General features: G+C 43.0%; 2 non-coding genes across 2 annotated transcripts; both read left to right on the forward strand.

Moving 5' to 3' along the window:
• The first annotated feature begins 6,122 nt into the window (after positions 1-6,122).
• On the forward strand, positions 6,123-6,229 carry LOC112084679. Its single transcript, XR_002898341.1, has one exon. It is a non-coding gene; the product is annotated as a small nucleolar RNA R71 (small nucleolar RNA).
• Positions 6,230-12,146: 5,917 nt separating this feature from the next.
• On the forward strand, positions 12,147-12,253 carry LOC112084700. The gene has a single exon (XR_002898361.1). It is a non-coding gene; the product is annotated as a small nucleolar RNA R71 (small nucleolar RNA).

Genomic DNA, 12,253 nt, shown 5'->3' on the forward strand with positions numbered 1-12,253 from the left:
TGCATTGAAATTACCGGAAAATAGACTTTTAGACCGATGTGAACTCCGGAGACCCTATCTTCCAAACCTTTGCTCCGAATTGAGCGATTTCAAATGCTCTGAGAAGATCTTCCATGGATCTCGAACTTTGATGAAGACCGGGTAAGCTGGTTCGGACAGGAAAGGCTCCGTCCGCCATGATCTTTGAAGTTCGCCGTTCAGTTCTCGGGTACGCGCAAGGCTGGTGAACGCTCCGGAAGCCATATCTTTCTCTCCACTGGTCCGAATTGGATTATTCCAACTGTTCTGGAATCTTTGCTTGATTATCTCCAACTTTGGTGAAGACCCCGCCAACTGATTCGGACCGGAAGGTTCCCCGGATTGCTGATTTCTGAATTGCGCGGGCAAGGGCAACTTTTGGTCGTAAAAACCTTCCCGCGGTAAGGAAAATGGCCGAGGTCTGTGTACCGCGGTAAGCTTTTTGGTCGTAAAAATCCTTGCCTCGGTCAAAAACTTGTCCCGTGGTATTTTTGCACTCGATACTCGATTCTGGCCGATCGGTAAGGTTTTTGGCCGGTAATGAGCATCCGGTAAACATTTTGGTCGAGTTTTCCGACCAGCCGGTACGAGAATTGGCCGAGAAATTCCTCCAGGCGGTTTTCATCATTTTTGACCCTTTTTTTCACCGTTTTCTTTCCTGTTCCTCTTCTTAGGCTCCAATTGGTCTCCAAGGCTCCTGATAAGGACTTCAAAACATGCAAAACTCTTTGGGACCTAATGCAAGCCCTAAGTCCTATTTTGACGCCTAAAGACTCAATTTACATGAGAAAACACATGATGAGGACTCTATAATGCAATCTAAATGATGTAAAATATAGACATATCAGCCAAGTCCCAGACCGTGATACATTCCCCGTGGCAAAGCAAAAAGGCTTGCCACGCCTTGTTCCTGACCGTGGCCGGTGCCCATGTCAAAGGCCGAGCACAAGCTTGTCTCCATTCATTCATCTCTTTTCATTTTGCATTAACTTTCCAAGGGTTCAAACTCAAACCTATAACCTGTAGACACTAAACAAACCCATCAAAACATCCTAAAACATAAAAAGAAAGGAATCAAAAGATCAAAAGCATATTTACAAAGGATAAGCTTGGGGTGTCTCCTAAGAGCACTTTGTTTAAAGTCTCTAAGTTTGACTTTGGAAACCTGTTTAACAGGCTGGTGGATCAAGAAGGGGGACTGATGTAGCTTCCTCCTTCTTTTGTGAAACCAAATAATGCTTGATCCTCTGGCCATTTACCACAAACTCTTGCCCATTCTTTCCTTCCAAGACAACAGCTCCATATGGCCTCACTTCAAGAACCTTAAAGGGACCATACCATCTAGACTTAAGTTTTCCAGGAAACAACTTAAGCCTAGAGTTGAACAGCAACACCAGATCCCCATTCTTGAACTCCCTTTTCAGAATCTTTTGATCATGCAAAACCTTGGTCTTCTCCTTATAGATCTTTGAGCTCTCAAAAGCCTCAAGCCTAATCTCCTCAAGTTCATGGAGTTGCATGATCCTCTTCTCTTGAGCTGTCTGGATATCAAAGTTCAGCAACTTCACAGCCCACATAGCCTTATACTCCAATTCAACAGGAAGGTGGCAGCTCTTCCCATATAGCAGATTGAAAGGTGATGTCCCAATTGGGGTTTTAAAGGCAGTCCTATAAGCCCACAATGCATCATCTTGCCTTTTGCTCCAATCTTTTCTGCTTGAGTTAACAGTCCTCTCAAGAATGGCCTTGATCTGTCTATTAGATACCTCAACTTGGCCACTAGTCTGAGGATGATATGGAGTAGCTACCTTGTGTTTCACTCCATCCTTTCTCAACAAACCCTCCAAAGTCTTGTTCACAAAATGAGATCCTCCATCAGAGATGACAACCCTTGGAACTCCAAATCTTGGGAAGATAATGCCCTTGAACAGTTTCACTACAACCTTGGAATCATTGGTAGGGGAAGCAATAGCCTCAACCCATTTGGACACATAGTCCACAGAAACAAGTATATACTGATTCCCATAGGATGAAATGAAAGGCCCCATGAAGTCAATCCCCCAGCAATCAAAGATCTCAACTTCTAGAATTGGGTTTTGAGGCATCTCTCTCCTCTTTGATATGTTCCCATGCCTCTGACAGGCATCACATGCTGAAACCACCAACTGAGAATCTTTGAACATTGTGGGCCACCAAAACCCACTCTGAAGAACCTTGGCCACAGTCTTGAATGCTCCCATGTGACCCCCAAAAGCTGAACCATGACATTCTTGCAACACAGGTTGCATCTCCTCCTCAGCAAGACACCTTCTATACAGCTGATCTTTGTTCAGGACATAGAGGTAGGGCTCATCCCAATGGTATCTTTGAACATCTCTGAAAAACTTCTTCCTGTGGTAAGCATCTAATTCAGGTGGTTCCACTCCACAAGCAAGATAGTTCACAATGTCTGCAAACCAAGGCATCCTCCTTTCTTGAATGCTCTCCACTTCTTCAAACTCCAAATAAGAATGGAGCACCATCAGTGATTCCTTAGGAAGACTATCATTGAGAGGCACTTCAGCATCAATCCTCAGCCTAGAGAGATGGTCTGCAGCTCCATTCTCTATACCCTTTTTGTCCTGTACTTCCATATCAAACTCCTGAAGTTGAAGAACCCATCTCAATAGTCTTGGTTTAGCATCCTTCTTGGTCATCAGATACCTGAGGGCTGCATGATCAGTATATACAATGACTTTTGATCCCACCAAGTAACTTCTGAATTTATCAAAGGCAAAGACTATTGCCAACATTTCCTTCTCAGTAGTGGCATACTTCTCTTGTGCAGAGTCAAGTGTTCTACTGGCATAGTAGATAACATGTAGCTTCTTGTCTTTCTTTTTCCCAAGCACTGCTCCAACAGCAAAATCAGATGCATCTGTCATGACCTCAAAAGGAAGGGACCAGTCTGGTGCCTGAACTATTGGTGCACTGACTAATGCATCCTTGATCATCTTGAAGGCCTCTTCACATTCAGCATCAAAGATGAAATCCACTTCTTTACACAACAGCCTTGTCAAGGGCCTGGCAATTCTTGAGAAGTCTTTGATGAATCTTCTATAAAACCTTGCATGCCCAAGGAAACTCCTTATCCCTTTGACTGAAGTGGGGGTTTGCAGGTTCACCATTACTTCCACTTTTGCTCTGTCAACCTCTATGCCCTTCTCAGATATCTTGTGCCCAAGAACTATTCCTTCCTGCACCATGAAGTGGCATTTCTCCCAGTTCAACACCAAGTTATGCTGCTCACATCTCTCCAAGACCTGTGACAAATTAGAGAGACAAGCCGAGAAGGAGGAGCCATAGACACTAAAGTCATCCATGAACACCTCAACTTTCTCTTCAATAATGTCAGAGAAGATATGCATCATGCAGCGTTGAAATGTGGCAGGGGCATTACAGAAACCAAAAGGCATTCGCCTGTATGCAAATGTGCCATAAGGGCATGTCAATGTTGTTTTCTCTTGATCTCTTGGATCTATGGGAATTTGAAAAAATCCAGAGTACCCATCGAGAAAACAAAAGAAGGGGTGGTTTGCAAGCCTCTCTAACATCTGATCAATGAAAGTAAAAGAAAATGGTCCTTCCTAGAGGCTGCATTGAGCTTTCTATAGTCTATACACATTATGTGTCCTGTGACAGTTCTAATAGCTATAAGCTCATCCTTCTCGTTTTTAACCACTGTGATCCCACCCTTCTTGGGCACAACATGAACAGGAGACACCCATCTTGAGTCAGAGATTGGGTAAATTATCCCTGCCTCAAGAAGTTTTAGTATCTCCTTCTTAACCACTTCCTTAAGGTTGGGGTTAAGTCGTCGTTGATGCTCAATAGAGGACATAGATTGGTCCTCTAGGTGGATCCTGTGGGTGCAAATGTCAGAAGAGATCCCTCTAATATCAGCCAAAGAATACCCTATGGCTCTCCTGAACTTTCTTATCTCACTAAGCAATGCACTCTCTTGATCCTCTAATAGGCTATCATTGATACCCAAGAAAGCATACCTGAGCCCTGTTGGTAGAGGCTTGAGCTCAAAAGGGGGTGCATTAGCCTCATTCCAATCCTTGTCCAAGCTGCTTTGGCTTGTGTCTGATCTTTTGATAGCAAAAACTTCAGAGCCACTTGGTTCCAGTTCCAAAAACCTTGTTTCAGGACCCAGCTCTCTAGCATTGTCCAAATACAACTTGTACCCTTCACTTTCTTCTCCTAAGAGCCCATAGTCTCCTTGTTCTTGATTTAGAGCAGCTTGAAGAGGATCCTCAGTGTTCAGCTCCTCTAGCAACTCATCAGCCAGCTGATCCATTGTCTCCACATAGAAACATTGACCTTCAATGGTGGGTTTCTTCATCATCTCATTCACATCAAACTTGAGCTTTTCAGACCCAAGTTGAAGCTCTATTATCCCACCTCTCACATCAATAATAGCTCCTGCAGTTGCTAAGAATGGCCTGCCCAAGATAAGAGGATCCACTGGTTCCTCATCCATTTCCAGCACAACAAAATCTGTTGGAACCTCAAAACCACCAATCTTGACAGGTAGATCTTCCAACATACCAACAGGCAATCTAACTGATCTATCTGCAAGGATAAGAGAGATCCTTGCAGGTTTGAAGACTCTAAAGCCCAGCTTCTTAGCTATGGAGAATGGCATCAAGCTGACTGATGCTCCTAGATCACAAAGACATCCAGAGAATAGAAGAGATCTAATGGCACAAGGGAGTGTGAAACTCCCTGGATCAGTTAACTTCCTTGGAATGGACTTCTTCTGAATGATAGAACTGCATTCATGACTTAGTACCACCATGCCTTGAAGCTCTTTTGTCTTGTTCAGAATGGCATCCTTCAAGAACTTCCCCATGTTTGGCATCATTAAGAATGCATCAATGAGAGGCATAGTGAGTGGTGTCTCATTGAGTGCCTTCTCAAATACAGCTCTTGCCTTGTCCACTAGTTGCTTCTTGAATCTCCCTGGAAATGGGAGCTTGGGTTGGTATGGAGGTGGTAGCACATATTTCTTTTCTGGTTCTGGTTCCTTTGCTACCTCTTTACCCTTTTCTGTCCTTGATTTCTCAGCAACTTGATCATCTTTTAAGGCTGCCTCCCCCTCAGTTTGATCATTGTCCTCAATGATCACATTATTTTGTTCAATACCAGGTAACTCCTTTCCACTCCTCAGTGTAATGGCCTTAGCATATTCCTTGGGGTTGGGTTCAGGTTTTCCAGGTAGATGGCCTTGGTTCCTTGAGCTTGAGGCCTGGTTTTGCTTTAATTCCTTGATTTCCTGCTGCATGGCTGCATTCTGGCTTGCAAATATCTGTTGACCCTGAAGTAGTTGTTGCAGAATACCAACCATATCAGAACCCATCTGTGGCTGCTGTTGAACCGGTGGTAGCTGAAATTGTTGTTGAACCGGCGCTTGCTGTTGGAACTGTGGTGGACCAAACCCTGGTGGTACCTTTTGCTGTTGCTGTGAACTGAAACCAGTACCCTGAAATGGTTGCTGTTGCTGACCAAAACCCTGATTCTGAGCAAACTGATTCTTGGGTTGGAATGACCCTTGAAAGTTGTTCTTGGGAACAAAGTTCTTTGGAGCTTGAGAATTGGGATAGACCTGGTCTTGTGGGGTAGCTACATTGGGATTCCTGTAAGAGAGGTTCTGATTTGCATTGCCATACTGATATCTTTGGAACCTCTGATTCCCAATGTAGTTAAGCTCCTCCTGAGTTAGACCTTCTTCACTTATGTTCTCAAAGATTTGATAAGGTTCCTCATACTCTCCTACAAAGTGCATTGGCTTTTGAGTGGTGAATTTCCACTTGTCCAATTCACTTCTCAACTCCTTAACTTCTCTATTGAGCCTCTGTTCTGAGCTTGAACCTTCAGATCTATTTGATCTGTCATAGTCTTCAACATAAGTGTCATTGCTCATTGCTAAGTTCTCCACTAGCTCTAAAGCAGCATGAATCTCCTTACCCAGAAAGTTTCCATTGGAGGCAGTTTCCAGCTGGTTTCTAATCTTGGGAAGAGCTCCTCTATAAAGTGTGCTGAGAAGAGAAGCCTCACTAAACCCATGGTGTGGGCATTGGTTGGTGTAGCTCCTGAATCTCTCATATGCTTCACCAAAACTCTCATTGCTGTGCTGAGTGAAGCTAGAGATTTGGTTTCTCAGTTTTGCAGTTCTATAGGTGGAGAACAACTTAGATAGGAAGGCTTGCTTGCATTGCTCCCAGGTTTGAATGGAGCCTCTTGAAAGATTCTTCTCCCATTGGTGAGCTTTGTCACCAAGACTGAAGGGGAATAATCTTAGCTTGAAACTGTCCTCAGAAACTCCATTTATCTTTGTCAGGTCACACACTTTTTTAAATTGATCCAAGTGTTCCAAGGGATCTTCCATTGCTAAACAATGGAACTTTGAGTTCTGGACCATGTTCAACAAGGATGCCTTCACTTCAAAGTTGTTGTTTTGCACAGGTGGTGCATGAATTCCAGCTCCATACTGATGAGCATTTGCCCTGACATTCTCTCCAACATAGACCTGTGGCTGCTCATATCTCCTTTCCTGGTGTTGGAAGGGCTGATGTTGGTGGTGCACCTGTTGTCTTGCTGTGCATTCGCCTGATGCCTCTGCTGATGAGCTGGAGCTTGTCCCTGGTGGACATAAGCTTGCTGTTGATGAACCTGTTCCTTATGAACATTACCCTGATGTAACCCTTGACCAACTCCATTACCAGCTCCATTACCCTGAGCCTGTTGCTCCTGAACCGGTTGTTCTATGTCTACCACATACTCTCTTTGGTCTTCCATATCAGCCTGATCAATCTGTCTTCCACGCCTGTCCCTTCTCCTCCTTGGTACCAAAATATTAATGTTGTCGTTGAGAGGGAAAGGTGGATCACAGCTTCTTGATCTAGACATGGTGTTCATGCACCTAAAATCACAACCAGAACTTGAAAGTAATCATTAAAAACTAAAAATAAGCACTTGATCTCAAGAACAGATCAGAGCTTAATGCTAAACATTCCACAATTTGGCAACGGCGCCAATTGATAGACAAGACTTTTGAGGGTCTCAGGGCTATCAATCCCCTTGTCAATGTAGCACAAAGAGGTTATCAATCCAAGAATGTGGTGATAGACACTAAGCTATGTGATCAGTTTCTCAATTCAAGTGAACAAGTGAGGTTTTGATTGATTAATGACAACTAAAAAAACTTAAAATAAGATTAATGACTAGAGAAGTGATCAAAAAAGAACTAAGCAAATGACAAGATGTGATGATATGAAATGATGGAAGCATGAGATTCTAGACATGATAGTTGGCTAGGGTGCTTTGATGCTAAATCAGGAATGCTAATGACAATGATGAGACATGATTCAAGTGATTTAGAACTCTAATCTAGATTAATCCTCTCATGAAGGTATTAACCCCTACACTAATCCATTTTCAAACCTAATCATCATTTGTGAAATATGAATCAGTATGCATTAATAAACAGTTCTAAATGATCATTCAAGCAAATAACAATACATCATCATGCAGCAAATGCTTAAACCTCTAATACAGCTCTTTCAGGAATTTCATCAAACACTTTTGGTGCATGAAATTCCCAGAATCTAGATCTCAAGTGATATGCAAGGATCTAGCCTAGAGAACAGCTGTTTAGAGAGATGAATCAATGAATCTAGCCCTAAGCACTCCTAATCTACACATCTAGCACCCTAACCTACACATCTAGAATCCCATTAAGGTGACTACTTACTAATCATATTAATCTCTCTTAAACCTTTGCAAGTTGAGAAGATTGGCATGATTAATGATGAGAAAATAGAGATGGAGAAGATGGATTTGCAGCTTTAAACACAAAGATCTCTTAAACATTCTTGATTAAACAATCAAAAATCGATATTTCTCTTCTTAAGTGGAGTCTTTTCACAAAAGAGGAAAGAGACAAAGGGAACAAAGCTTAAGTTTTGGGGAAAAAACCCTAAAAACTATTTATAGTCTTTGAAAACAAACCGGGTCAGCCCGGAACAAACCGGGTCCTGGCCCGGCTTTAATGGATAAAGTGACGAATGTGCGAGTTGGTCAAGAGTCTCCCAGGTCGCATGCCCAAGTCGCATAGGTGAAGAAACGGTCTTGTGAGCCTTAAGTCACTTAGTCTCAGCCGCACGCCCAACTAGATGTGTTTTGCGAGTCTTTGTGCGGCTTAATCTTTTTATTCTTCAACTCGCATGATCAATGCGAAATCTGGGGAAGGTATGTGTGCGACTTGGTCATCCCTTAGTCCCAGGCCGCATGCCCAAGTGGAACAACCAAGGAGAAGAGCTTGAACGAGATAAAACCCTGTAAGCTCAGCCGCATGCCCGTCTTGATGTGAATTGTGAGTCTTTGTGCGGCTAAGTCTTCTCTGATCCTTAACTCGCACGACCATGTAGCAGGGGCCTTCAGGGATGTGTGCGGCTTGGTCTCCATTACTCCCAGGTCGCAGGCTCAAGTCGGTGTAGATTGCGAGTCTTCGTGCGGTGTAGTTCCAAACGCGGCCAACTCGCATGCCTAAGTCGCACAATATTGGACTTAGCATTTTTCTTGCTCGGAAGCCTCAGACCTTATCCAGTGATAGCTTACCCGCACTTCTCAACTTGCAGCTCAACCTCCAGGCATTTATCTTCAAGCGTTGCGAGTTAACCAAGTCGCAAGACTATCTCGCAGCATTCAGGGCTTCTCGGACCACTTCACATTCGGGGAAGCGTAACTTCTAGGGTACTGGTCCGAATGGTGTGATTCCAGCTCCAGTGGATAGAAGACTCAGACATCTTCAACTTTGGTGAAGAAAACTTCGGTGCTTGGGAGGTGGAAGGTTTCCTGGAGGGTTCATCTTCGCAGTGCATCGTCACGATCAGAAAGAGTCTTCTCGACATGCTTCCATTCCGGAAATGTTATCTTCTTGCTCATAGCTCCGAATCGAATGATCTCAGACGTTCTGGAAAGAGGACTCAAATATCTCGGATTCTGATAAAGGCCCTGTAAACTGAATCGGTCTGGAAGTGCACCGTCCTTCGCATTCTTCTGAGCTCATCGGACCGGTCCAAAACGGCAGCGAGACAGGAGTTCTTTCTGACGAGCTTAACTCTTGCTCACGCCGAGAACCTCCAAAAACCCATTTTCACCATCTTTCAAGCCTTGATCACCATTTCTCTTCCTGGATTCACCTTTTCAACTCCAAATAGCTCCAAATACACCTGATAAACACTCAAAACATGCAGAGACTCATTGGGACCTAATGCAACTCCTAAGTCCTAAAACAAACCCTAAGGACCTAAAATGCATGAAATAAGATATGATTTGGAATTAAATATACAACCTAAATGATGCAAATTATGAACATATCAGATTCAGCATACAGGGTCTTTAGAAAAGTTGGAGATGATCAGGTCACAGATCGATAACAGGTAGAATCATTGGATTTGGAGTCGTGAGCAGAGAGTTAAGCTCACCGGAAGGCACAACTGTCTCGCTACAATTTCAAGACCGATCCAATGAGTCACAAAGATTGCATGGGACGATGCTGTTCCAGTCTGATTCAGCTGCCGGAGACTTCATCAAGATTCAATATATTTGAGTGCTCTTTCCAGAACATCGGAGATCATCCAGTTTGGAGCTATGTGATCAGTTCATCAATTCAAGTAAACAAGTGAGGTTTTGACTGACTAATGACAACTAAAAACCTAAAACAAGATTAATGACTAATGAAATGATTAAACAAGAACCAAGCAAATGACAAGTGATGTGAATATGAGATGATGGAAGCATGAGATTCTAGACATGATAGTTGACTAGGGTGCTTTGGTGCTAAACTTGAAATGCTAATGACAATGATGAAACATGATTCAAATGATTTAGAACTCAAATCTAGATTAATCCTCTCATGAAGGCATTAACCTCTACACTAATCCATTTTCAAACCAAATCATCATTTATAAAATATGAATCAATGAGCATTAAGAAACAGTTCTAAAAGATCATTTATGCTAATAACAAGACATCATCATGCAGCTAATGCATAAACCTCTAATACAGCTCTTTCAGAAATTTCATCAAACACTTTTGGTGCATAAAATTCCCAGAATATTGATCACAAGTGATGTGCAAAGATCTAGCTTAGATAACAGCTGTTTAGAGAGATGAATCAATGAATCTAGCCCTAAGCACTCCTAATCTAACACTTTAGCACCCTAACCTACACATCTAGAACCTCATTAAGGGGACTACTCACTAATCATACTAATACCCTTCACTTTCTTCTGCTAAGAGCCCATTGTCTCCTTGTTCTTGATTTAGAGCAGCTTGAAGAGGATCCTCAGTGTTCAGCTCCTCTAGCAACTCATCAGCCAGCTGATCCATTGTCTCCACATAGAAACATTGACTTTCAATGGTGGGTTTCTTCATCATCTCATTCACATCAAACTTGAGCTTTTCAGACCCAAGTTGAAGCTCTATTATCCCACCTCTCACATCAATAATAGCTCCTGCAGTTGCTAAGAATTGTCTGCCCAAGATAAGAGGATCCACTGGTTCCTCATCCATTTCCAGCACAACAAAATCTGTTGGAACCTCAAAACCACCAATCTTGACAGGTAGATCTTCCAACATACCAATAGGCAATCTAACTGATCTATCTGCAAGGATAAGAGAGATCCTTGCTGGTTTGAAGACTCTAAAGCCCAGCTTCTTAGCTATGGAGAATGGCATCAAGCTGGCTGATGCTCCTAGATCACAAAGACATCCAGAGAATAGAAGAGGTCCAATGGCACAAGGGAGTGTGAAACTCCCTGGATCAGTTAACTTCCTTGGAATGGACTTCTTCTGAATGATAGCACTGCATTCATGACTTAGTACCACCATGCCTTGAAGCTATTTTTTCTTGTTCAGAATGGCATCCTTCAAGAACTTCCCCATGTTTGGCATCATTAAGAATGCATCAATGAGAGGCATAGTGAGTGGTGTCTCATTGAGTGCCTTCTCAAATACAGCTCTTGCCTTGTCCACTAGTTGCTTCTTGAATCTCCCTGGAAATGGGAGCTTGGGTTGGTATGGAGGTGGTAGCACATATTTCTTTTCTGGTTCTGGTTCCTTTGCTACCTCTTTACCCTTTTCTGTCCTAGGTTTCTCAGCAACTTGATCATCTTTTAAGGCTGCCTCCCCTCAGTTTGATCATTGTCCTCAATGATCACATTGTTGTTCTCAATACCAGGTAACTCCTTTCCACTCCTCAGTGTAATGGCCTTGGCATATTCCTTGGGGTTGGGTTCTGGTTTTCCAGGTAGGTGACCTTGGTTCCTTGAGCTTGAGGCATGGTTCTGCTTCAGTTCCTTGATTTCCTGCTGCATGGCTGCATTCTGGCTTGCAAAGATCTGTTGACCCTGAAGTAATTGTTGCAGAATACCAACCATATCTGTACCCATCTGTGGCTGCTGTTGAACCGTTGGTGGCTGAAACTGTTGTTGAACAGGCTGGTGCTGTTGGAACTGTGGTGGACCAAACCCTGGTGGTGCCTTTTGCTGCTGTGAACTGAAACTAGGACCTTGAAATGGTTGCTGTTGCTGACAAAAACCCTGATTCTAACCAAACTGATTCTTGGGTTAGAATGACCCTTGAAAGTTGTTCTTGGGAACAAAATTCTGTGGAGCTTGAGAATTGGGATAGACCTGGTCTTGTGGGTTAGCTACATTGGTGTTCCTGTAAGAAAGGTTTGGATTGGCATTACCATACTGATATCTCTGGAACCTCTGATTCCCAATGTAGTTAAGCTCCTCTTGGGTGAGACCCTCTTCACTTATGTTCTCAAAGATTTGAGATGGTTCCTCATACTCTCCAACAAAATGCATTGGCTTGTGAGTTACCAACTTCAACTTGTCTAATTCATTTCTCAACTCCTTAACTTCCCTAGTGAGCCTCTATTCTGAGCTTGAACCTTCAGACTTATTTGATCTGTCATAGTCTTCACCATAAGTATCATTGCTCAATGCCAAGTTCTCCACTAGCTCTAAAGAGCTCCTCTATAAAGTGTGCTGAGAAGAGAAGCCTCACTAAATCCATGGTGTGGGCATTGGTTTGTGTAGCTCCTGAATCTCTCATATGCTTCACCAAAACTCTCATTGCTGTGCTGAGTGAAGCTAGAGATTTGGTTCCTCAGTTT

The sequence above is a fragment of the Eutrema salsugineum genome, unplaced genomic scaffold (assembly GCF_000478725.1).
Source record: "Eutrema salsugineum unplaced genomic scaffold, Eutsalg1_0 scaffold_4, whole genome shotgun sequence".
NCBI lineage: Eukaryota > Viridiplantae > Streptophyta > Magnoliopsida > Brassicales > Brassicaceae > Eutrema > Eutrema salsugineum.